The sequence below is a fragment of the Salvelinus namaycush genome, chromosome 3 (assembly GCF_016432855.1).
Source record: "Salvelinus namaycush isolate Seneca chromosome 3, SaNama_1.0, whole genome shotgun sequence".
NCBI classification, from domain to species: domain Eukaryota; kingdom Metazoa; phylum Chordata; class Actinopteri; order Salmoniformes; family Salmonidae; genus Salvelinus; species Salvelinus namaycush.
In genome coordinates this window covers 40,671,559-40,698,695 of record NC_052309.1, presented here as the reverse complement: position 1 = coordinate 40,698,695, position 27,137 = coordinate 40,671,559, and positions in this window count along the sequence as shown.

The window sequence follows — 27,137 nt, the reverse complement described above, 5'->3', positions numbered from 1 at the left end:
TGTAATTGAAAATCCTTGTCGAAAGCTATCCTTAGTTGACTCTGCTGCTCTACTATGTTGATGTACATACAGTATTGTCTTTGAAGAATCAGATTGTATTCCACCATAATCAAACAAGAAAACGGTCACCCAGAGGCGGCGCTCCTAGTAGCCGGGGACTTTAATGCAAGGAAACTTAAATCAGTTTTACCTAATTTCTATCAACATGTTAAATGTGCAACCAGAGGGAAAAGAACTCTGGACCGCCTATACTCCACACACAGAGATGCATTCAAAGCTCTCCCTCGCCCTCCATTTGGCAAATCTGACCATAATTCTATCCTCCTGATTCCTGCTTACAAGCAAAAATTAAAGCAGGAAGCACCAGTGACTAGATCAATAAAAAAGTGGTCAGATGAAGCAGATGCTAAGCTACAGGACAGTTTTTGTAGCACAGACTGGAATATGTTCCGGGATTCATCCAATGGCATTGAGGAGTACACCACATCTGTCATTGGCTTCATCAATAAGTGCATCGGTGATGTCGTCCCCACAGTGACCGTACATACATACCCCAACCAGAAGATGGCAGGAAGGCCAAGCTTCCTGCCATCCAGGACCTCTATACCAGGCGGTGTCAGAGGAAGGCCCTAAAAATGGTCAAAGACTCCAGCCACCCTAGTCATAGACTGTTCTCTCTGCTACCCCACGGCAAGCGGTAGCAGGGCACCAAGTCTAGGTCCAAGAGGCTTCTAAACAGCTTCTACCCCCAAGCCATACGTTTCTTGAACATCTAGTCAAATGGCTACCCAGACTATTCACATTGCCCTCCCTCCGCACCACTGCCACTCTCTGTTGTCATCTATGCATAGTCACATTAATTTATTAATTCTACTTAGATGTACATACTACCTCAACTACCCGGTACCGGCACCCCCCTGTATATATTGTTATTTTTTATTGCTCCTCTTTAATTACTTGTTACTTTTATCTCTAATTCTTATCCGTATTTTGTAATCTGCACTGTCCGTTAGGGTCTCATAAGTAAGCATTTCACTGTAAGGTTAGTGGAGTTGTACATACAGTACAACATACCTGTTGTACTCGGCGCATGTGACTAATAAAACGTGTAGCGCGATACAACTCCAGACAGTGGTCATATGGAATGTCTTGCATGCTAATGTCAAACCCACCATCTCCACTAACCGCCAAACTCTAAATCGCCCCTTTGTTGAGCCAAACCCCCATTGATAGCCATCAATATGCATATATTATATTCACACATCTATGCGGGTACTGTAGATCTAATGCCAGTCAATCCATATACTTTTGGTCTGTCCAGCTTTACCCACCATGTCAACTTATGAATAGGCCATTGTATTCCGTTTCTGGGGCTACAAAAACACACATCAGACCGTAGGAAGTCCATTTATCGACATAACCCATGTACACAAAAGGAGTCATTCAGTGTTTCCCACATAGTCATCATGTGACGTCTGATATTCTAGAGACCACCTACGTCCCTTATTGAATCGATATTGCCCTGTAATGAACTCTGAAAGATTGAGTTTGGGAAGCCAATTTGCAATGTCAATGCCTACCGTAGCTAACACATTCTACTTGTATTATCATCAGTGGTGGAAAAAGTACAAAATACCTTAATAGAAAATGACTCAAGTTAAAGTGAATGTCACCCAGTAAAATACTACTTGAGTAAAAATCTAAGTATTTGGTTTTAAATATACTTACAGTTGAAGTAGGAAGTTTACATACACTTAGATTGGAGTCATTAAAACTCGTTTTTCAACCACTCCACACATTTCTTGTTAACAAACTATAGTTTTGGCAAGTCGGTTAGGACACCTACTTTGTGCATGACACGAAGTCATTTTCCCAACAATTGTTTACAGAAAGATTATTTCACTAATAATCCACTGTACCACAATTCCAGTGGGTCAGAAGTACACATACACTAAGTTGACACCGCCTTTAAACAGCTTGGAAAATTCCAGAAAATGACGTCATGGCTTTAGAAGCTTCTGATAGACTAATTAACGTCATTTGTATCAGTTGTAGGTGTACCTGTGGATGTATTTTAAGGCCTACCTTCAAACTCAGTGCCTCTTTGCTTGACATCATGGGAAAATCAAAAGAAGTCAGCCAAGTCCTCAGAAATAAATTGTAGACCTCCACAAGTCTGGTTCATCCTTGGGAGCAATTTCCAAACGCCTGAAGGTACCACATTCATCTGTACAAACAATAGTACGCAAGTATAAACACCACGCAGCCGTCATACCGCTCAGGAAGGAGACGCGTTCTGTCTCCTAGAGATGAACGTACTTTGGTGCGAAAAGTGCAAATTAATCCCAGAACAACAGCAAAGGACCTTGTGAAGATGCTGGAGGAAACAGGTTCAAAAGTATCTAAATTCACAGTAAAACGAGTCCTATATCGAAATGACCTGAAAGGCCGCTCAGCAAGGAAGAAGCCACTGCTCCAAAACCGCCATAAAAAAGCCAGACTATGGTTTGCAACTGCACATAGGGACAAAGATCATACTTTTTGGAGAAATGACATCTGGTCTGATGAAACAAAAATATAAATGTTTGGCCATAATGACCATCGTTATGTTTGGAGAAAAAAGGGGGATGCTTGCAAGCCGAAGAACACCATCCCAACCGTGAAGCACGGGGGTGGCAGCATCATGTTGTGGGGGTGCTTTGCTGCAGGAGGGACTGGTGCACTTCACAAAATAGATGGCATCATGAGGTAGGAATATGATGTGGATATATTGAAGCAACATCTCAAGGCATCAGTCAGGAAGTTAAAGCTTGTCGCAAATGGGTCTTCCAAATGGACAATGACCCCAAGCATACTTCCAAAGTTGTGGCAAAATAGCTTAAGGACAACAAAGTCAAGGTATTGGAGTGGCCATCACAAAGCCCTGACCTCAGTCCGATAGAACATTTGTGGGCAGAACTGAAAAAGCGTGTGCGAGCAAGGAGGCTTACAAACCTGACTCAGTTACACTAGGTCTGTCAGGAGGAATGGGCCAAAATTCACCCAATTTATTGTGGGAAGCTTGTGGAAGGCTACCCGAAATGTTTGACACAAGTTAAACAATTCAAAGGCAATGCTACCAAATACTAACTGAGTGTATGTAAACTTCTGACTCACTGGGAATGTGATGAAAGAAATAAAAGCCGAAATAAATCATTCTCTCTACGTTTCACATTCTTAAAATGAAGTGGTGATCCTAACTGACCTAAATCAGGGAATTTTTACTGGGATTAAATGTCAGGAATTATGAAAAACTGAGTTTAAATGTATTTGGCTAAGGTGTATATAAACTTCAGACTTCAACTGTAAGTATCAAAAGTAAATGTAATTGCTAAAATATACTTAAGTGTCAAAATTAAATAATTTCAAATTCTTTATATTAAGCAAACCAGATGGCACAATGTTAGTGTTTTTTTTACATTTATTTACAGATAGCCAGGTGCACACTACTACACTCAGACATCATTTACAAAAGATGCATTTGTGCTTAGTGATTCTGGTGGATCAGAGGCAGTAGCGATGACCAGGGATGTTCTCTTGATAAGTGTGTGAATTGGACCATTTTTCTGTCCTGCTATGCATTCAAATGTAACAAGTACTTTTGGGTGTCAGGGGAAAAGTATGGAGTAAAAAGTACATTATTTTCTTTAGGAATGTAGTGAAGTAAAAGTAAAAGTCGTAAAAAATATAAATAGTAAAGTAAAGGACAGATACCCCCAAAAACGACTTGTTGTAATTTTGTACGTACCCTTTCCCTGCAGTCAAATGACCTAGTGGCCTCATGGCTGGAATGTTATTCATATTTTTCATAATTTCACAAACATACAAAATAAACGCTGGTGTTTCTATGTCAAACCGTTTTGTTATATTTCAGTCTTCTGTGATGTATATAAAGTGTAATATAGGGATGCGAACTCAAAATGGAATACATTTAGACTCTGCAGTATATCTGACATGGTGCATGTGTTTTCTTTTTTGTAAGCCCATAACCATGTGTGTGAGGTGTATACTTTTGACCAAGATCAAGAAACACTCTGTGTGACCCTAATTTAGCCCACTGCAGTATACGGTTTTAAGTACTTTTCACCACTGATCATCATCCACGGGTTGCCTGGTTTCATTTTGTCGACTGGTGTCCATGTAATCTTGTCTCATAGCGTGAATGTAAATATGTACTGTATTACCGTGCTTTTTCTCAAGCAGGGGTGGCTTACAATTGGCAATTGAAAAGAGGAGTTTCGACAGATCAAACTCATCAACAGAGGTCTCACAGTGATTTTCAGTGCAGTCCTTACTATTCATAAATTAATGCATGATCTTGATACTAGACAAATTGATGGCACATTTATTCATGACTTAGTCAACTCAGTGGGTGGCTTTTGAATGTTCCATTGTTCCAGACTTGTAACAACATATCAATACATAGCATTCCATTGTAGTCTTCCACAGACTCTAGTTATGAGGCTGTGTGGGCAAATACTGTATTTTGGGCTTGTTGGGTTTGGAATATTTAGTCATTTGACTGTAGGGGGAATTTGGCATGCCTCGAAAGTCACTTTCTTTATTGGACAATAATTTTGATGCCGTCGACCAAACGCACGCATGTGTGTGGTCAGCCCCTCTAGTCTGAAAATGTATGTTATGCCTTGAGTTAATGGGAGTTGTCAATCAAACTGACTTGTTTTGTGTCATATTTGTAATCTTTGGTTGGACTGAGACACGAAAGGAAAGTGCGCACACAGCATTGTAAAACAATAGTATTCTGATTAGACTACAGGGGAAGGATTATAATGAGTTGTTTTGCTGACCTCAAGACCCAGATAGTGACTTTTAACCATTTTAGTTGTATGTCACTGAAGCTGACATTAGTGATATGTCACAAGGATAACGGGAGAAATCTGGTGATAGGGAGGAGGTGGGGGCATTCAACACTGAGTGGGAAACTCACAAAATGTGGTTTCCCACTCGATGTTGCATGCCCTAAATACACCCCCACTTCCTCCCTAGCACCAACTTTGTCCTGTTATTCTTCAAGCCATAGCAGTGCCATGATCCTGTGTGGCTCAAGTGGTAGACCATGGCACTTTGATTTGCGCTGGGGTTTCCCATACAATAAATGTACTCTTACATACTCTCACTTTGGATAAAAGTGTCTGCTAAAATGACATGTAATTGAACTAGAGGTGAGGTGACGTATAACTACTATGGTTAAATGTCAGCATTCTGACATATTTCTAATGATATGTCTGGATTTTAATACCTCTGTTCTGTCTCAGATGACACAGGTGGGTTTTTGTCTGTAATGTGCTTCCGAAGGCTCACAAAAATATATTAACTATGCCTCGTAATTTTGTTTGTGTGGACCTGCTTGTGAGTACATACAGTAGAGCACTCTGCAGCCCTTTCTCCAATGCAATTTGAACTAGTTTAACTCAAGTGTATCTAGAATTGGTTCAGTAGCTGATTTTAACATTTTCCATGCTGTTTTGCAATTAACTTTTCTTTTTAAATGTCCCATTGAAAATGCTTTGACAATTTTGGGCCCCTACTCTCCCAAACTGACTATAATTAATTTCCTCTAAACTCAATTTTCATAACTACAAAATGCTGGGAAAACCAAATTGCAATGTTGATTTCTAATTTATTTCCTCTCCAAATTGTGTGCAGGGAGACGTTGATGTATTATCAGCAATCCATTAACTACATTTCTAATAAGACACCTAATCTAAGGGGCATAAGGAGACTTCCGATAATGAAAGTGATTTAATGTCACTGTATAGACCTGTATATATCCCAGACAATGTGTAGAAAACAAAATAAATCATAGGGAATTGCATTATTTTGGATCGAAATGTACTTAAATGCTAAATTAATTTAAATGACATGCCTTCTTTGTTTCCAAAACTTCACGGAAACACATTGGAATTACACAGAGAGGGAAGGTACATAAACTGCACTGCGTCAACACAAATCAACGACAGCTAATTAAATGGTGAGGACGGGGTAAACAATGTATTGGACCACACCTTTAATGGTGACTGGCATATATTCTGCTGTCCAGGCCAATATTCCCAACAGTGAACAACGGACTCAGAATCACTGTATTCTCTAACGTTTGTTCTATTGGATACGTTCATTTTATTGGTTGCCTTAAAGGGACATTTTTCTAAATCATATCATCTCCAGCACCACCCCAACATCAAGATATGTGAAAATGGCTCTATTTTATGTTTTGTAGTAAATCATCAACCAATTAGTTGACAATTAGTAGGCAATTAGTAAGCACTGCCTACTCATAATTGGTTAAAATCACATGATGCACACCGATCATGTAGTTGGAAACACTTATCTTCTGTTATCTTTTTTATTACAAAACATAGGAAAACACGCCATTTTCACATATGTTGATGTTGGGGTGGGGCTGGAGATGATGAATATGAATTTGAAACATTTCCCTATCACGGAATACGTCAGTACAGTATTCCCAATGGAAGGAAAAAATAAATCAACAACTTAATGAAAGGAGTTTGAGAAAGACCTTTGTGTAACATCGAAAATTATTGAAGTAAATCTTACATTTCTTGACCAGTTTAGGTGCTTTGCCATCTTGTCCTAGGCACACAACTGCTCTACTTTATAAAACTACTTCTACAAGTCAGAAGTTTACATACACTTAGGTTGGAGTCATTAAAACTCGTTTTTCAACCACTCCACAACTTTCTTATTAACAAACTATAGTTTTGGCAAGTCGGTTAGGACATCTACTTTGTGCATGACACAAGTAATTTTTCCAACAATTGTTTACAGACAGATTATTTCACTAATAATTCACTGTATCACAATTTCAGTGGGTCAGAAGTGTACATAGAGTAAGTTGACTGTGCCTTTAAACAGCTTGGAAAATACAAGAAAATTATGTCATGGCTTTAGAAGCTTCTGATAGGCTAATTGACATCATTTGAATCAATTGGAGGTGTTCCTGTGGATGTATTTCAAGGTCTAACTTCAAACTCAGTGCCTCTTTGCTTGACATCATGCAAAAATCAAAAGAAATCAGCCAAGACCTCAGAATAAAATTGTAGACGTCCACAAGTCTGGTTCATCCTTGGGAGCAATTTCCAAATGCCTGAAGGTACCACGGTCATCTGTACAAACAATAGCACATAAGTATAAACACCATGGGACCACGCAGCTGTCATACCGCTCAGGGAGGAGATGCGTTCTGTCTCCTAGATATGAACGTACTTCGGTGCGAAAAGTGCAAATCAATCCCAGAACAACAGCAAAGGACCTTGTGAAGATGCTGGAGGAAACAGGTACAAAAGTATCTATATCCACAGTAAAACGAGTCCTATATCGACATAACCTGAAAGGCTGCACAGCAAGGAAGAAACCACTGCTCCAAAACCGCCATAAAAAAGCCAGACTACTGTTTGCAACTGCACATGGGGACAAAGATTGTACTTTTTGGAGAAATTTCCTCTGGTCTGATGAAACAAAAATATAACTTTTTGGCCATAATGACAGTATGTTTTGAGGAAAAAGGGGGATGCTTGCAAGCCGAAGAACACCATCCCAACTGTGAGGTGGCAGCATCATGTTGTGGGTGTGCTTTGCTGCAGGAGGGACTGGTGCACTTCCGACTTCAACTGTAGATTTTTATGCTTCATATTCTTCTTATCCTTCCACTATATTGCTATTTCAGGCCTTCTATCCTGAATGGGCACACCATCAATGATGTGTCTTCTGAAGTGTGGCAAGTAAATGCAAATGGTTCATCGTATACATAAATAATTGAGCAGTGTGAAAAGGCTAAAAGTATCTAATTAAACTAAAATGTTGAAATTGCCTCTTACTGTCCTACATATCGTTAAGAGCAAATTTGCATATTTTAAATTAAGTTTGGGCGAGTACACTAACTTCACTAACACCTACGGATCCAGCATCAGTCAAGCTATGGGACTTTTATTATTATTATATAGCTCAGTTATTCATAGAAGGCTGCCTCTGGATAGAGAAGCGTACAGTATCCTGGGAAAGTGCCACTGCATGAGTTGCTGGCCAGGAACTACTGTATCTGGCTACAGGCTGAGTTAGTGTTTTAATTGGTTAACTGCCATGTAGTATGTTTTGCATACGTCAATGCTCTTCCACGTTTACACGGAGGGGAAAACATGTTTTCTATTCGGTTTGCTGTCAGCCAAAACATGTTTCTCTCTCTCTATAGCAGATCATTAACATAAACATGACATACATATGGGTCTTTGAACAAATCACTGTGTCTCTGAACATATTTCCCCTTAGAAATAATGACTACATTTGTTTAATGATTTTATGTGATTGATGACCCTGGGTGGTTCCCAATGCTCTTCGTAGCAGTCAGACCATCACAAAATGATATTGTATATTACTGTATCTTAGTCTATGGCGCTCTGGCATTGCTCGTCCAAATATTTATGTATTTTTAATTCCATTCCTTACTTTAGATTTGTGTGAATTGTTGTGAAAATGTTAGATATTACTGCACTGTTGTAGCTATAAACACAAGAATTTCGCTACACCCACAATAGCATCTGCTAAACACGTATAGTTGAAGTCGGAAGTTTACATACACCTTAGCCAAATACATTTAAACTAAGTTTTTCACAATTCCTGACATTTAATCCTAGTAAAAATTCCCTGTCTTAGGTCAGTTAGGATCATCACTTTATTTTAAGAATGTGAAATGTCAGAATAATAGTAGAGAGAATGATTTATTTCAGCTTTTACTTCTTTCATCACATTCCCAGTGGGTCTGAAGTTTACATTAACTCAATTAGTATTTGGTAGCATTGCCTTTAAATTGTTTAACTTGGGTCAAACGTTTCGGGTAGCCTTCCACAAGCTTCCCACAAAAAGTTGGGTGAATTTTGGCCCATTCCTCCTGACAGAGCTGGTGTAACTGAGTCAGGTTTGTAGGCCTCCTTGCTTGCACACGCTTTTTCAGTTCTGCCCACAAATTTTCTATCGGACTGAGGTCAGGGCTTTGTGATGGCCACTCCAATACCTTGACTTTGTTGTTCTTAAGCTATTTTGCCACAACTTTGGAAGTATGCTTGAGGTCATTGTCCATTTGGAAGACCCATTTGATACCAAGCTTTAACTTCCTGACTGATGTCTTGAGATGTTGCTTCAATATATCCACATCATTTTCCTACCTCATGATGCCATCTATTTTGTGAAGTGCACCAGTCCCTCCTGCAGCAAAGCACCCCCACAACATGATGCTGCCACCCTCGTGCTTCATGGTTGGGATGGTGTTCTTCGGCTTGCAAGCGTCCCCCATTTTCCTCCATACATAACGGTGGTCATTATGGCCAAACAGTTCTATTTTTGTTTCATCAGACCAGAGGTCATTTCTCCAAAAAGTACGATCTTTGTCCCCATGTACAGTTGCAAACCATAGTCTGGCTTTTTTATGGCGGTTTTGGAGCAGTGGATTCTTCTTCTTTTCTGAGCGGCCTTTCAGGTTATGTCAATATAGGACTTGTTTTACTGTGGATATAGATACTTTTGTACCTGTTTCCTCCAGCATCTTCACAAGGTCCTTTGCTGTTGTTCTGGGATTGATTTTCACACCAAAGTACGTTCATCTCTAGGAGACAGAACGCTTCTCCTTCCTGAGCTGTATGACGGCTGCGTCATTGTTTATACAGATGAACGTGGTACCTTCAGGCATTTGGAAATTGCTCCCAAGGATGAACCAGACTTGTGGAGGTCTACAACTTTTTTTCTGTCTTGGCTGATTTCTTTTGATTTTCGCATGATGTCAAGCAAAGAGGCACTGAGTTTGAAGTTAGGCCTTGAAATACATCCACAGGTACACCTCCATTTGACTCAAATGATGTCAATTAGCCTATCAGAAGCTTCTAAAGCCATGACATCATTTTCTGGAATTTTCCAAGCTGTTGAAAGGCACAGTCAACTTAGTGTATGTAAACTTCTGACCCACTGGAATTGTGATTAAGTGAAATACTCTGTCTGTAATTAATTGTTGGGAAAATTACTTGTTTCATGCACAAAGTATGTTTCCTAACCGACCTTCCAAAACTATAGTTTGTTAACAAGACATTTGTGGAGTGGTTGAAAAACGAGTTTTAATGACTCCAACCTAAGTGTGTTAAGTTCCGACTTCAACTGCATGTGACCAAGAAAGTTTGATTTGATTTGAAAACAAGGATTTAGTATGAGGCTTGCTCTATCTTATTTGACATTGTCCACCTGAATCAACACTGCTGGCCTGAGTAGATAGAGATGATTCATTCATACCCTTCAAATAGTCCCAGGTCAAACACATGCAAAAGTAGCCTGCACCCTTGGTTGTCTGCGTGGTTTACAATGATTCTCTGTGCTTTATGATATGATTATGCCGTGCCCCCCAGTCAGGCCCCGCCGACGAATCAGTATACGTGTAAATTGCTGATGAGTTTGATTAGAATTATTGTAGCGACGATTATAATGCAATTAGCATAAGCCATTTAATGAGTGGCCACGATATTGCCACATTGTTTTATCAGCTGCGGCTTAACACTAGAAGCGCAGAGGCAGTCATTTTGAGTGCATATTCATTTAAAATGGAAATATCATTTTTAAAGTCAAGCCCCTCTCCGTCCTTGACTTGACCTAAATAAGTGTATTTAACGGACGTATTCTATTTGAATTTTTTATAAAGACGTTGTGATTTCTATATAGTATTAGAAAGAGCAGATTCCACGTTTTCTAAAACAATTACCTTTTTTTCCAGAATATCACTTTTTCCAAGACTAACCGCTGTTCCATGTGCTCCACAAGTGTTAGCACCCAGCAGCAGATAGCCTACAGTAACATAAGCTAACGAAAAAGTTATTGTGTTCTTTGAATATTAATTTTTTTCGTATTCTAATATTACCCAATACTTTCAAAAACACAACAAATTTTTATTTTATTTTTTTATATTATTTTTTATATTTATATAACAAAGCATCCTTCACTCATGCTGCCAAACATACCCTCGTAACTGACCATCCTACCGATCCTCAACTTCGGCGATGTCATTTACAAAACAGCCTCCAATACCCTACAAATTGGATGCAGTCTATCACAGTGCCATCCGTTTTGTCACCAAAGCCCCATATACTACCCACCACTGCGACCTGTACGCTCTCGTTGGCCCTCGCTTCATACTCGTCGCCAAACCCACTGGCTCCAGGTCATCTACAAGACCCTGCTAGGTAAAGTCCCCCCTTATCTCAGCTCGCTGGTCCCCATAGCAGCACCCACCTGTAGCACGCGCTCCAGCAGGTATATCTCTCTGGTCACCCCCAAACCCAATTCCTCCTTTGGCCGCCTCTCCTTCCAGTTCTCTGCTGCCAATGGTTGGGACGAACTACAAAAATCTCTGAAACTGGAAACACTTATTTCCCGCACTAGCTTTAAGCACCAGCTGTCAGAGCAGCTCACAGATTACTGCACCTGTACAAAGCCCATCTATAATTTAGCCCAAACAACTACCTCTTCCCCTACTGTATTTATTTATTTATTTATTTTGCTCCTTTGCACCCCATTAGTTCTATTTCTACTTTGCACATTCTTCCACTGCAAATCTACCATTCCAGTGTTTTACTTGCTATATTGTATTTACTTCGCCACCATGGCCTTTTTTGTCTTTACCTCCCTTATCTCACCTCATTTGCTCACATTGTATATAGACTTATTTTTCTACTGTATTATTGACTGTATGTTTGTTTTACTCCATGTGTAACTCTGTTGTATGTGTCGAACTGCTTTGCTTTATCTTGGCCAGGTCGCAATTGCAAATGAGAACTTGTTCTCAACTTGCCTACCTGGTTAAATAAAGGTGAAATAAAATAAATTAAAAAGTGTTTTAATTAACGTTGCATAATTACGACACTGCATAGCGCCAAGAAAACTCTGGTCAACACTCTGTGGTGCAGCAGGCAAGAATCCTCAAGAAAGTGTGTGCGTTTCAAGGATAAACAAACGTGTAAGAGGATATGAAACAGGAGAATTTGAGTGGAAGACCGTAAGTCTGTTTTGGGATATTTGGGCCAGTTTTACCCGTAGTTTTACCCGTAATGTCATTGGCTCCTAGAGGATGTCAAGAATCCTAGGTAATAAACAGAGAGCTTAGTGCCACCCCGGCTTAATAAATGTCACTTTTTGAATCTTATTACTCCAAACAGCCCCGAAACGCATGATTAATGACACCCCTCTAATTATACATGCAGTGTTGGAAGGCGTTTGATGATCTCATCTCCAGGAATATTTATAACATGTTATTGCCAGTAGTGTTCAGATAATTCCTTTACCGACCACCCCTCACCCTCATATATGGACACATTCAAAAATGTAAAATGTGTCAATAGAATAAATCGAAAAAGGCAGCAACATTAACTGGTGGAGATTCCATCATGGTGAGAAGAGCCACTAAATATTAGGCGAGAAGGGACGTTAGGAGTTTATAGCCGTCTATGACAAGTCATTCATCGTCGCCAATTGGGTGGCTGAAGGGCAGACTCGTAAATGTTCCCAAATATATGTGACAAAAAAAACAGGTCATCCTTGGAGGGCGAGTCGAGCCCTCCAAGGATGAGCCCTCACATGTCCTTAGCTAAAGCTCTGTGTTGACATTGCAGATTACCTACAGTATTAGGAGAGGGAGAGGCTATTGCTTGCCAATTGCTGTCACTGATTCTCTTAAATAAAATTACACATGATTGGATGGACTGAGAAAGTGTTGTTTTAACACTGTATTCGCTTTCTACCCTTTCTCCAAGCAGAGATTTGCATTCATGTATTCTTCTAACTATGTTTGATTCTTCAGATCTGCAACCTTAAAATGTTACTCTTCTGTTTCTCTGACTTAAACGTGTCTTGAATATTCTGAGTACTTATTATACATTTTGAAATCTGCATAATGGAGATTTAAATGCAAGCTTTCCTCAGAGTTGACGCTAAAACCACACACACTGGATTGTGTGTTTGTGAAGTCATGGAGAGGTGGACTGCTTTGCATCCATCAACGTCAATAGGTTCTGTCTCCTCTCTTCCTGTTATCAATCACACGGCTCCAGGAAAAATATTTCCGCCACACCCAAGGGGGAATGAGTTTGAGAAAGAAATCCATGTAACATTTAAAGGTTGCTGGGCTCATTAATGTATAATGAGGTGTCCTGAATCTTGCTTAGTTGGAGTCCAGTGTTGATTACTGTCCAGGAGTAATGTGGCGCTAGGGGCAAAGTATCTTTGGAATGAGGGGCTCATTTTCTACAAGGAGGATAGTTAGGGGGGTATGTTCCAATATTATCTCCTTTCTCCTGGAATGTGCACTCGTTCATTACTTACCACAAATCTAAAATCAATGGATTGGTGTAGGCATGGGTTAGTGGGAGTTTCAATCATATTTTTATACCAGTAATTCCCGTTCAAATCATTGGAGGGAAGTTCACACGTTGGGATTAAAGAGAGATACTTGGGACAAAGCCTAGGTCTCTGGACAGGAAAATATTTATCTGGCACCGTTTGTAAGGTAGTCTGTGTGTAGCTGGTGTATAGGAGTCAGCCGCAGGACAACAGATATGAGTAAATAAACAGATTTTACTCAACATAAATAATTGCAATACAAAACAGAGCCTACATAAACGGACCTTCCTACATACACACAATCACAAAAAAACATGGGGGAACAGAGGGTTAAATAATGAACAAGTAATTTGGGGGATTGAAACCAGGTGTGTAAAACAAAGACAAAACAAATGAAAAATGAAAAGTGGATCGGCGATGGCTAAAAGGCCGGTGACGTCGACCGCCGAAAGCCGCCCGAACAAGGAGAAGGACCGACTTCGGCAGAAGTCATGACATCGTTTGAGGATGCTCATGGCATAGGCCATAAGTGTTTGTCTTCTCAATCCTTTTAGCATATTTATTTTGTCCTAAAACTCCTATTCCCACCTCTACCAATTTAGAATTGCCCTGGAAGCTTTCCATGAAAGTGCGTACAGTACTTTAAAAATGGATAACGGTTCCTTGAAATTGAAATGATGCACGTGCATACTGTAAATTGGTCATATCTCAAGGATGTTTCCATTTGCGTAATATTGTGTTTTTTCAACATACTATATTGACAATTTATTTTCATAATCAACCGTCCTGTGTGCTGTTGATTGCAAATTGAAATTATGTCAATTCTCGTTTAGTACCGGTCTCTTTTAGATGTGGTACTTTAGATGGCCTCCCAGCAACTCTATGTAAGGGGTGCGTACTGGCGGCAGAGAAGTCAGATGCAGGAGTGCAAAAACTGTGTTTCCAAACGGCGCAGTTTAATAACAAAAACAAAACACCGGAAAACAGAACAATCAAATAATGGGTACATAACCCGACGCACACCAGGACAGACGTGCACAAGCACTTACAACAAACAATCACCGACAAGGACATGAGGGGGAACAGAGGGTTAAATACACAACATGTAATTGATGGGATTGGAACCAGGTGTGATGGAAGACAAGACAAAACCAAAGGAAAATGAAAAGAGGATCAGCGATGGCAAGAAGGTCAGTGACTTCGACCGCCGAACGCCGCCCGAACAAGGAGAGGGACCAACTTCGGCGGAAGTCATGACACTCTCCATTTAATGCTATCGCCACTTGGTCCATTGACAATATCATTTCCATTGGTGGTTCCCCTAGAGCAGTGGTTCCCAAACTTTTTATAGTCCTGTACCCCTTCAAACATTCAACCTCCAGCTGAGTACCCCCTCTAGCACCAGGGTCAAGGCACTCTCAAATTTAGTTTTTTGCCATCATTGTAAGCATGCAACACACACACTATATGATACATTTATTAAACATAAGAATGAGTGTGAGTTTTTGTCACAACTCGGCTCGTGGGAAGTGACAAAGAGTTCTTATAGGACCAGGGCACAAATAATAATATAATAATAATCAATCATTTAGCTCTTCATTTAGCCATCTTACATATAAAACCTTATTTGTTCATCAAAAATTGTGAATAACTCACCACAGGTTAATGAGAAGGGTGTGCTTGAAAGGATGCACATAACTCCGCAATGTTGGGTTGTACTGGAGAGAGTCTCAGTCTGTTTCCACACACAGCCTGTGCCTGTACTTAGTTGTCATGCTAGTGAGGGCTGAGAATCCACTCACATAGGTACATGATTGCAAAAGGCATCAGTGTCTTAACAGCACGATTTGCCAAGGCAGGATACTCTGAGCGCTGCCCAATCCAGAAATCTGGCAGTGGAATTTAGATGAGGCTCTCTTGTTCAGATATCAGTAAGTGGACTGGAGGCAGGGCATGAAAGGGATAATGAATCCAGTTGTTTGTGTCATCCGTTTTGGGAAAGTACCTGCGTAATTGTGCACCCAACTCACTCAAGTGCTAAGCTATATCATATTTGACAATGTCCGTAAGCTTGAGTTCATTTGCACATAAAAAAAAACATACAGTGGTGGAAAGACCTGTGTGTTGTCCTTGTTAATGCAGACAGAAAAGAGCTCCAACTTCTTAATCGTAGCCTCAATTTTGTCACGCACATTGAATATAGTTACGGAGAGTCACTGTACTCCTAGATTCAGATCATTCAGGCGAGAAAAAACTGTGTCCAAAACGTCTTTCAAGCTGTCAGGCATTCCCTTGGCAGCAAGAGCCTCTTGGTGGATGCTGCAGTGTACCCAAATGGTGTCAGGAGCAACTGCTTGCATGCACGTTACCACTCCACTGTGTCTCCCTGTCATGGCTTTTGTGCCATCAGTACAGATACCAACACATCTTGACCTCCATTTGATGTCACAAAGCTCTCCAGCTATCCAAATATCCCCTCATGTTGTCCTGGTTTGCAGAAGAGAATGTCTTCCTTAATTGAACCCCCATAAACATTACTGACATATACCAGGAGCTGTGCCAGGCCTGCCATGTCTGTTGACTCATCCAGCTGTAACGCATATAATTCACTAACTTGTATGCAAAGCAGTAATTGTTTCAAAGCATCTTCTGCCATGTCACTGATGCGTCATGAAACAGTGTTGTTTGATGAAGTCATTGTCTGTAGAGTTTTTTGGGGCCTTTTCCCCCAGCATTGTCCCAGCCATATCCGCAGCAGCAGGAATAATTAAGTCCTCCACAATAGTATGGGGCTTGCCTGTATTAGCCACTCGGTAGCTCTCCATATAAGACGTTTCTAGCCCCTTCTTATTAATGGTATCTGTTGCTTTTATACATGTCTTATTACTCAAAAGTCATCCTTATTCTCGCTCAAAAAACCCTGGAGAATTAGTCAGAGTGTTAAAAGCTTTCAAATGCAGCTATCAGCTGCTGAAACACAGACTGAAGGAAAGAATCTTCTATGCGTTTCCGGTGTTGATATCATTTTAATATTGCTTTCAAAGATGATAACAGTTCACAAGGGCAATTAGTCTAGTTTTATCACGTTTTCTTTGATATACAACACTCTTAAAGATGGAAAGTTGCATTGATAGGACTATTAGGCCTACATAGAACTTTACTTTATGAAAAAGTGGTTTCTGTATTTATTGATGCTGTCATCTAGTGTGAGGCATAATGCTCAGAGTTTCCACATTATGCAACCATTTCATAGAGCTGATATTCCTTTACTTTCTCAAAGCTACGGAGTAAAGTGGACCTCTTTACTCTAGGTAGCGCTGTCCCAGATCAAATTGTCAGGATGAGAAGAACTGAGGAGGTAGAAAATTGGCTTTAGTTTTTTGATGTGTGTGTAGGCAGATGCTACTGTTCTCAGTCTCAGCTCATGGGGACAAATCTGTATTCAAACCCTGAACTAACCATGCTTTAATGAAGGCACATTAACAGTAGGTTGATGTCGAGGGAATATTGGCAATTGAGAGCATGTTTTACCTGTTCTCATTTTATTTTACCTTTATTTAACTAGGCATGTCAGTTAGAACAAATTCTTATTTTCAATGACTGCCTAGGAACAGTGACGGCCACATAACAACAAAGTAGTCGATGTGGTGTGAGGACAAGACACACACATTGTGGAAGATGCAGGCAGGGGAACAGAGGTGATTGATTTCTTGTTATTGTACAGGCCAATTGTTATTGGGACAGTGAACATAGCAGGGAAGCTACTCCCTATCTAATCCAACTACTGACAGAAGAAGAGCTTTCAAATGTGGACCGAGGTTAGTCCAGAATGAGCTCACCTTTTTTGCTTCCCGTCGATCCTGTCATGACTCCCAGACTCCAGAACCCAACGTCTGGGAGGGATTTTAAGATGTAACACCGGCCATAAAAAAAATCATGACAGCTATATGTTCCCCTCTTCCTCTTAAAAGTGACTTTAACACAGTTATAACTCATGAAAACTACGTTTTCCCATTTGAGCCATCACCATCTTATGCCCCTAATAGTGACATAGGGTTATCATTAGCTGCGATATAACAAGTGCTGCATCATTCTTATGACATTGTTATCTATCTTAACGGCTCCCTTGCTCTGGTGAAGGTAGCGGACATATGTCACTGGTCCTCAAAATGAAATAGGGTTGTCATTAAATCAAATTATTTATTTGTCACATGCTTCGTAAACAACAAGTGTAGACTATCATTGAAATGCTTACTTACGGGTCCTTCCCAACAATGCAGACAATGCATTAGCTGCCACGATGCCTTATATCAAGTGTTGCATCATTCTTATGAAAGTGTTAGCTATTTAGCTTCATGGCAGCTGAGTTGAGGTGAAGTGTTAGCTAGCTAGCTTCATGGCAGCCAAGTTGAGGTGAAGTGTTAGCTACTAGCTGAGAGTACAGAGCTAATAAAATGCACAGCATGGAGCCAGACTGTTCATCTCTGGGCCTCATCGACAGGGAGAAGGAAGGGGAGTCTGGTCCCTGACACAATAACTCAGCGCCGTTTACCATCCGCCTCCGAATGAGGAGTAGAGGCAATAGGGGAGGCATATATCTTGGCTGAAATCTCTTAGATTGCATCCGAATGGCCCTTTAAACAACCGCCGTGGCTGCCACTGCGACTCCATCAGAACGATCCATCGCCTTCGGCCTTGTACGATGAGTCTCTCCACTCCAATCACAGATAACAACAAAAACAAGGTGCCCCTGTGTAGAAAATGGGTTTTGGCGCTTTTCTTCTGCACTCGGAATAGCACTTGTCCTTTAGTGCACAAGTGAAAAAGAGTACTTACACATTCGAGTAGGGTTTGGCTTGGGTTTGAATGTAAAATCCATAAATGCAGAGAGCTATGTCGGAAGTAAGGTTTGTCAAGGTCAAGGAGAAAAGTGGAGCCACTTCAATCATGACTAGGCCTGTTGAAATGAACAAAGGGAAAACGTATTGCGCATAATCTGTCAATTTATGAGCAGCCATGCATTTGGACATCAAATAATAGAAGCAGTAGAGAAGGGATTATGTTACTCAAGGTGTTCTGTGAAACTGAGTAAATCATTTCTGTTCTTTTACTCCCCTTTTTTAAAATTGATTGGTTGCTGACCGTCCTTATTTTTTCTACTGTTCTGAAAGGTATATTACCAAAAACCATCAAGTCAACTTAGCAAAGTCATCATTTGGATTTTCCTTTCTTGCTGAAATGGATAATACCACAACGAAGTATTATTATTTATTCATAAGCAGTTGTTGTCTGAGTTAACACTAAGAATGGAAAATTACTGTGCTGATCAAAACTATACTGTGTTGTAATTTAAGGAACACTAATTAAAATTTGAGGAGTGGTTTGATCGTTAGCGCCGGTGAGGCGGCCGTAAGACAAATTATTAATTTCCTTATTCACGGCTGTTGGGAATGAAAGGGAAACCTATTAAAGCGGGTGAAATGCACACTGTCCGATCCTGGGGAAACTGACGAAGGCATGACCTTTCAATTCGGCAATAAAATCGGAGTGTATTGCTGTGCAATGAGGAAATGTTTTTAATCATAACAAAGTTGCTGGGTTGAAAGTCAGTCCCAATGAGGTCGTTTGTGATTTATTATTTATGATGTAAACAATTATGTCCTCGCCATATGGCGTGGCATCTGCGAGGAATACGATATGGCGGCTAAAGTTATTGGATTTCACGACCTGTCACTGACTAATGCAATGTGAAATGTCATGTGACAGTGTTGAGTGGGCAATCAGTGTTAAATAGAGGTTTGACATATAGTACATTATATAATAACATTAACCATTTAATGCCTAATAAGATTTTTGTCCCACTACACAGTTCCACAAACTGCATTGGACTGCTTTGTCTAAGTGTTGGGCAGCCTATGGACCTTTCAATTGATTGTTAGTTTCAAGGCCATGATCATAGTTTGGAAGGTGAATGGAATAATAGCTAGATAGTTAGACAGGCGGACAGAAAGACAGGAAGGCAGGGAAGTGCACAGGCAGGCAGGCATTGGGACAGACAGGCATTTTTTATTTTATTTAATTAGGATCCCATTAGCCGACGTCAAAGGTCGACAGCTAGTTTTACTGGGGTCCGACACATAACGAAAAATAAATTACAGACAAAATACTTTACAATTTACATATATTTTAAAACATTAGCATGTTGTGTGTGTTGGTATGCATCTATCAGTTACACATACTTGTAAGTACATATACAGTGCATTCGGAAATTGAGACCCCTTGACTTATTCTAAAATGTATTACATTGTTTTTTCGTTCATCAATTTACACCTAATACCCTATAATGACGAAGCAAAACAGGTTTCCCAAAAATTTAGCAAATATCACATTTACATAAGTATTCCTTTACTCATTACTTTGTTGAAGCACTTCTTCTTGGGAATGACACTACAAGCTTAGCACACCTTTATTTCGGGTGTTTCTCCCATTCTTCTCTGCAGATCCTCTCAAGCTCTGTCAGGTTGGATGGGGAGTGTCGCTGCACAGCTATTTTAAGGTCTCTCCAGAGATGTTCAATAGGGTTCAAGTCCGGCCTCAGGCTGGGCCACTCAAGGATATTCAGAGAATTGTCCGGAAGCCACTCCTGAATGTCTTGGCTGTGTGCTTACGGTAGTTGCCCTGTTGGAAGGCGAACCTTCGCCCAAGTCTGCTCTGGAGCAGGTTTTCATCAAGGATCTCTCTGTACTTTGCTCCGTTCATCTTTCCCTCAATCCTGACTATTCTCCCAGTCCCTGCCTCTGAAAAACATCCCCACAGCATGATGCTGCCACCACCGTGTTTCACCGTAGGGATGGTGCCAGGTTTCCTCCAGACGTGATGCTTGGCATTCATGCCAAATAGTTCAATCTTGCTTTCCCCAGACCAGATAATCTTGTTTCATGGTCTGGGAGTTCTTCAGGTGCCTTTTAGCAAACTCCAAGCGGGCTGTCATGAGCCTTTTACTGAGGAGTGGCTTCCGTCTGGCCACTCTACCATAAATACCTGATTGGTGGAGTGCTACAGAGATGGTCTCCCATCTCCACAGAGGAACTCTGGAGCTCTGTCAGAGTGACCATCGGGTTCTTGGTCACCTCCCTGACCAATGCCCTTCTCCCCCGATTGCTCAGTTTGGCCGGGCGGAGAGCTGTAGGAAGAGTCTTGGTGGGTCCAAACTTCTTCCATTTAAGAATGATGGAGACCGCTGTGTTCTTGGGGACCTTCAATGCTGCAGAAATGTTTTGGCACCCTTCCCCAGATCTCTGCCTCAACACAATCTTGTCTCTGAGCTCTATGGACAATTCCTTCGACCACATGGCTTGGTTTTTGCTCTGACGTGCACTGTCAACTGCAGGACCTTATATAGACAGGTGTGTGCCTTTCCAAATCATGTCCAATCAATTACATTTACCACAGGTGGAAACCAATCAAGTTGAAAAACATCTCAAAGTTGATTAATGGAAACAGGATGCACCTGAGCTCAATTTCGAGTTTCATAGCAAATGGTCTGAATAATTATGTAAATACTTTTAATTTTTTATAAATTTGCTAACATTTCTAAAAACCATTATTCTGGAGTGTTGTGTGTAGATTGATGAGGGGGGGGGGAGTATTTTATCCATTTCAGAATAAGGCTGTAACGTAACAAAATGTGGAAAAAGTCAAGGGGTCTGAATACTTTCCTAATGCACTGTACACAAACTAGGTTTGCTGTTCACTTGTGCTACATGAGATGGAAGTTCCATGCAGTTCCATGGAGTTCCTATCAATCTTGGCTCTGTATAACACTGTACATTTCCTTTATTTGACAGACAGACAGGCAGACATACAGGTATGTGGACAGACACGAAGGCATGCAGACAGGCTGGCATGCAGACAGACATGGGGACAGACAGAACAAACACAAAAGAAAAATAACAAACAGAAGAAAACCTGTGCAAAACAATTGTTGACTGATGATGATCCTTGATACAATCATTGAAAATGGCTTTGAGTGAGTTCAAAATAACCATTTCCCCACACATCTTGAGCCTTTACACCATGAACATGAGGTAAGTAGCAGACTACTACAAGCCTTTGTATACCATTTCAAACCCCTCAGAGTGGATGAGGAATCTCAGAATTTTGGAATGCTCAACACAGATCACATAATCAGAAATACGCCATGTGTATGCACATACTAATGTGTTTGTAGGTGGAGTGTCCCCATGTAGTTCGGTACAGCTGCAAAACAGAGGAATACCACGTGGGGATGCATGTACGTCTGCCCCCCCACCTCACCTAGACAGCTGTGTGCCTACTGATGCCATGCCGCAGACTGTGTCAAACGCTCCCACAGCGCCATATGGCACAGGCTCCACCCTCTATATAGTCCCCGCTAATTAGTACAAATCAAACTCATTTGACTCCAGACGAAATTGACTATTCATACTTTGTTGCTGGAAATTAATTATAGGCAAATTAAGGGCTCATTTTTCACATTCAGCAAATTATCTGGAACTGATATGGCTACAACTGATGGATGATGCTATAGTATAATTACAATTAGAATTTTGTGGGGAGATATCACCATTGTGGGGTTTGAATAGTATTTGTTAGCCGCGCTTGATTGAGCTTGGCTGGTGCAATGGAGCCAATAGAATAGTCCCAAAAGTGTAAACCTTGCCATCTGGCCCGACAGGTTTTCAAATACTATGAAATAACGATTATTGATAGTGAAGGGTTCAGCCTAGAACATGAGGGAGGGGTGACCCTAAGTTAAGAAAAGGGAAGTTCAATCAGAGACATGAGGGGAGACTGCTGGGCAGGGACCAACCAGGGTTGAGAAAATGGACGTTTAAGGAAAGGGAAGCTCAATCAAGGATATTTAATGTTAAAGTGGTTTTAAAAAAAAACATCTGTAAAAATATATATAAAAGAAAGAATATATCTTGATTACATAAGTATTCTACCCCCTGAGTCAAATCATGTTAGAATCACCTTTGGCAGCAATTACAGCTGTGTGAGGCTTTCTGGGTAAGAGCTTTCCACAGCTGGATTGTGCAACATTTGCCCATTATACTTTTCAAAATTCTTCAAGCACTGTCAAATTGGCTGTTGATCATTGCTAGACAACAATTTTCAGGTCTTGCCATAGATTTTAAAGCAGATTTAAGTCAAAACTGTAACTCGGCCACATATACTGTCTTCTTTGTAAGCAACTCCAGTGTAGATTTGGCCTCAGGGGGTAGAATACTTATGTAATCAAGATATATTCTTTCTTTTATATATTATTTTACAAATGTTTTTTTTAAACCACTTTAACATTACTTATCTTTGATTGAGCTTCCCTTTCCCTAAACATCCCTTTTCTCAACCCTGGTTGGTCCCTGCCCAGCAGTCTCCCCTCATGTCTCTGATTGAACTTCCCTTTTCTTAACTTAGGTTCAGCCCTCCCTCATGTTCTAGGCTGAACCCTTCACTGTCAATAATCGTTATTTCATAGTATTTGAAAACCTGTCGGGCCAGATGGCAAGGTTTACACTTTTGGGACTATTCTATTGACTCCATTGCACCAGCCAAGCTCAATCAAGCGCGGCTAACAAATACTATTCAAATCCCACAATGGTGATATATCCACACAAAGGTTAATCTCCCCACAAAATTCTAATTGTAATTATACTATAGCATCATCCATCAGTTGTAGCCATATCAGTTCCAGATAATTTGCTGAATGTGAAAAATGAGCCCTTAATTTGCCTATAATTAATATCTAGCAAAAAAGGTATGAATAGTACATTTTGTCTGGAGCCAAAATGGGGAGTCAAATGAGTTTGATTTGTACTAATTAGCGGGGACTATATAGAGGGTGGAGCCTGTGCCATATGGCGCTGTGGGAGCGTTTGACACGGTCTGCGGCATGGCATCGGTAGGCACACAGCTGTCTAGGTAAGGTGGGGGGGCAGACGTACATGCATCCCCACGTGGGATTAGGCTATTCTGCAGCTGTACCGAACTACAATGGGGACACTCCACTTACAAACACATTAGTATATGCATACACATGGCGTATTTCTGATTATGTGATCTGTGTTGAGCATTCCAAAATTCTGAGATTCCTCATCCACTCTGAAGGGTTTGAAATGGTATACAAAGGCTTGTAGTAGTCTGCTACTCACCTCATGTTCATGGTGTAAAGGCTCAAGATGTGTGGGGAAATGGTTATTTTGAACTCACTCAAAGCCATTTTCAATGATTGTATCAAGGATCATCATCAGTCAACAACTGTTTTGCACAGGTTTTCTTCTGTTTGTTATTTTCTGTCTGTTTCTGTCTGTCTCTGTTTGTCTGTCTGCATGTCAGCCTGTCTGCATGCCTTCCTGTCTGTCCACATACGTGTCTGTCTGTCTGTCAAATTAAAGGAAACATAGAATATTATACAGAGCCATGATTGCATGGAACTCCCTTCTATCTCATCTTGCGGATGTGAACAGCAAACCTGGTTTCAAAAAAAGAATAAAGCAACACCTCATGGCACCATACCTCTTCCCATGTGACCTACTTTTTGTGTACAGTGCATTTGGAAATTATTCAGACCCCTTGACTTTTTCCAAATGTTGTTACGTTACAGCCTTATTCTGAAATGGATAAAATACAACGAAACAGGTTTTTTGACATTTTTGCAAATTCATTAAAAATAGGAAGTATTTACATAAGTATTCAGAACATTTGCTATGAAACTCGAATTTGAGCTTAGGTGTATCCTGTTTCCATTGATCAACATTGAGATGTTTCTACAACATGATTGGAGTCCACCTGTGTTAAATGCAATTGATTGGACATGATTTGGTAAGGCACACACCTGTCTATATAAGGTCCTGCAGTTGACAGTGCAGAGAGACTAGTCAGGATTGAGGGAAAGATGAACCGAGCAAAGTACAGAGAGATCCTTGATGAAACCCTGCTCAGGACCTCAGACTGGAGGGAAGGTTCACCTTCCAACAGGACAACTGGTCAGGTCGCAGTTGACAACTGTGTGCAGAGATATCCTTGATGAAAACCTGCTCAGGACCTCAGACTGGTGGGAAGGTTCACCTTCCAACAGGACAACTGGCCAGGTCGCAGTTGTAAATGAGAACTTGTTCTCAACTACATGGAATTCTGTATTAAGTATTCTATAATTCTGTTAATTGACTATAACTCAGTCTTCAACACCATAGTAACCTCCAAGCTCATCATTTGGAATACTTATTTTCCACCATAATTTGCAAATAAATTCATTAGAAATCCTACAATGTGATTTTCTGGATTTTTTTTTCTCATTTTGTCTGTCATAGTTGAAGTATACCTATGATGAAAATTACAGGCCTCTCTCATCTTTTTAAGTGGGAGAACTTGCACAATTGGTGGCTGACTAAATACTTTTTTGCCCCACTATATACTGTATTCTACTGTATTTTAGTCAACGCCACTTCAACATTGCTCGTCCTAATATTTATATATTTCTTAATTCCATTATTTTACTTTTAGATGTGTGTGTATTATTAGATACTACTGCACTGTTGGAGCCAGGAACACAAGCATTTCGCTACACCCGCAATAACATCTGCTAAATATGTATGTGACCAATACATTTTTATTTGATTTGAATCCCTATACTGTCACACATAGGAATTGTCGTATTCTTGCTAATGCTCCAGACTCATGTCATGGTCCATTATGTGCCGATTGCTTTCTTCTAATGGTAGAAACGGAATCAGGGTTTGCACTCTGAGATTATGCTGCATTTGGTCCTCTGTTTGATCTAGAATGTGGGTTCACGCTTGAAAGTATTTTAATTCCAATGTTATACGTCTTTAACATGAATAAACCATGAGGGGCCAAGCTGGTTGAAGTCTTATCCAGTCATTTACTGTTATGGGCTTTTGTTAAAAAATTAAGTCAAAGTCATCTCACGGGGCCCTGTGGATGTGTTTTATGTATCTGTTCATCAATGCTGGTGCTAAATGGATTTTGCAGTTATGTATCCTATTCTGTTTTGTCATAGATTGAGTTTGTATAGCTGGAAGACTGGTACAATGTTGCAAATGAGGGGAGGCTAATTAGCGTCTGACTGCAGCACATGCCACATTAAAGGTCCTGCAAAGGCATCCTATTTCCCAAGTAAAAATAGCCTTTGAATGACCAAAACATCACCCATAACATTTGTACACTATTAAAATACTATTGTACCAATGGGCCACATATAATCCCGAGCCTAAATACTATACCTCACCCCATTTTCTCTGCAAAATGCCCTCATGGTCAACTGATAATGGACTGATAAGACTGATAAGAGCTGATAATGGACTGTTGGATATCAGACCAACAAGCAGTAATACACAATTGCATTTCTATTGTTTTGTAACGAATTACAAAATACAGTTAGTTCACTGATACAATTCTTCATCTTCACAAGAATTAGTAAAGCTTGAGTCATCTTAGAACAGGGTTTCCCAAACTCCGTCCTCAGGACCCCAAGGGGTGCACTACACAGCTGATTCAAATAATCAACTAATCATTAAGCGTTGATCATTTGAATCAGCTGTGTGGTGTTATGACAAAAAACAAAATGTGCATCCTTTTGGTCCTGAGGACCGAGTTTTGGAAACGCTGCCTTAGAAGCTGAGACATAAGGGAATGTATACTAAACAAAATTATAAACACAAAACGCAACAATTTAAAATATTTGACTGAGTTACATATGAGGAAATCAATCAATTGAAATAAATTCATTAGGCCCTAATCTATGGACTTCATGTGACTGGTAATACCGATATGCATCTGTTGGTCACAGAAACTTAAAAAAATGGGCCTCACAATGTGCCTCAGGATCTCGTCACAGTATGTCTGTGCATTCAAATTGCCATTAATAAAATGCAGTTGTGTTCGTTGTCCTTAGCTAGTGCCTCCCATACCATGATCACAACGTTGAAATCAGCAAACCGCTCGCCCATACACATCGTCTGCGGTTGTGAGGACGGTTGCACGTACTGCCAAATTCTCTAAAACGATGTTGGAGGCAGCTTACGGCAGAGAAATTAATGTTAAATTCTCTGGCAACCGCTCTGGTGGACATTCCTGCAGTCAGCATTCCAATTGCACACTCATTTAAAACTTGAGACATTTGTGGCATTGTGTTGTCTAGCAAAACTGCACATTTTAGTGTCTATAATATTGTTCCAAGCACAAGGTGCACCTAGGGGTGTGAAGGTCACGAAATTTCGTCAGCCAGTGATTGTCAAGCAAATAACTGTCGGTCTCATGGTAATTGACCGTTAATTAACATAAACACATTTAGCATCACTTGGCTTTCACACATAGCCTACTAGCCATTTTTTTAATGTCTAATAAATCCATTTAATATAGCATACACCTTCACAATAAATCCATGATTTATTTTAGACGGGTCTAAAGAAGCATAATATGAAGAAAATGTAGTCTATTTCAGAAGAAAAGAATAGCATACTCTGAGTTGTCCTGATGTGGCTATGCCAAATGGCTGTGGGCTACACTAGTTAACTTAGCAGACAAGATTTGTTTATAATTCCATGGCATTATTTCATATTATTTTATAGTATGAAGAATACAATTGATCAAAGCTGAATAAAATATAAATATTTTCTCCAAATGATTTGAAGGGG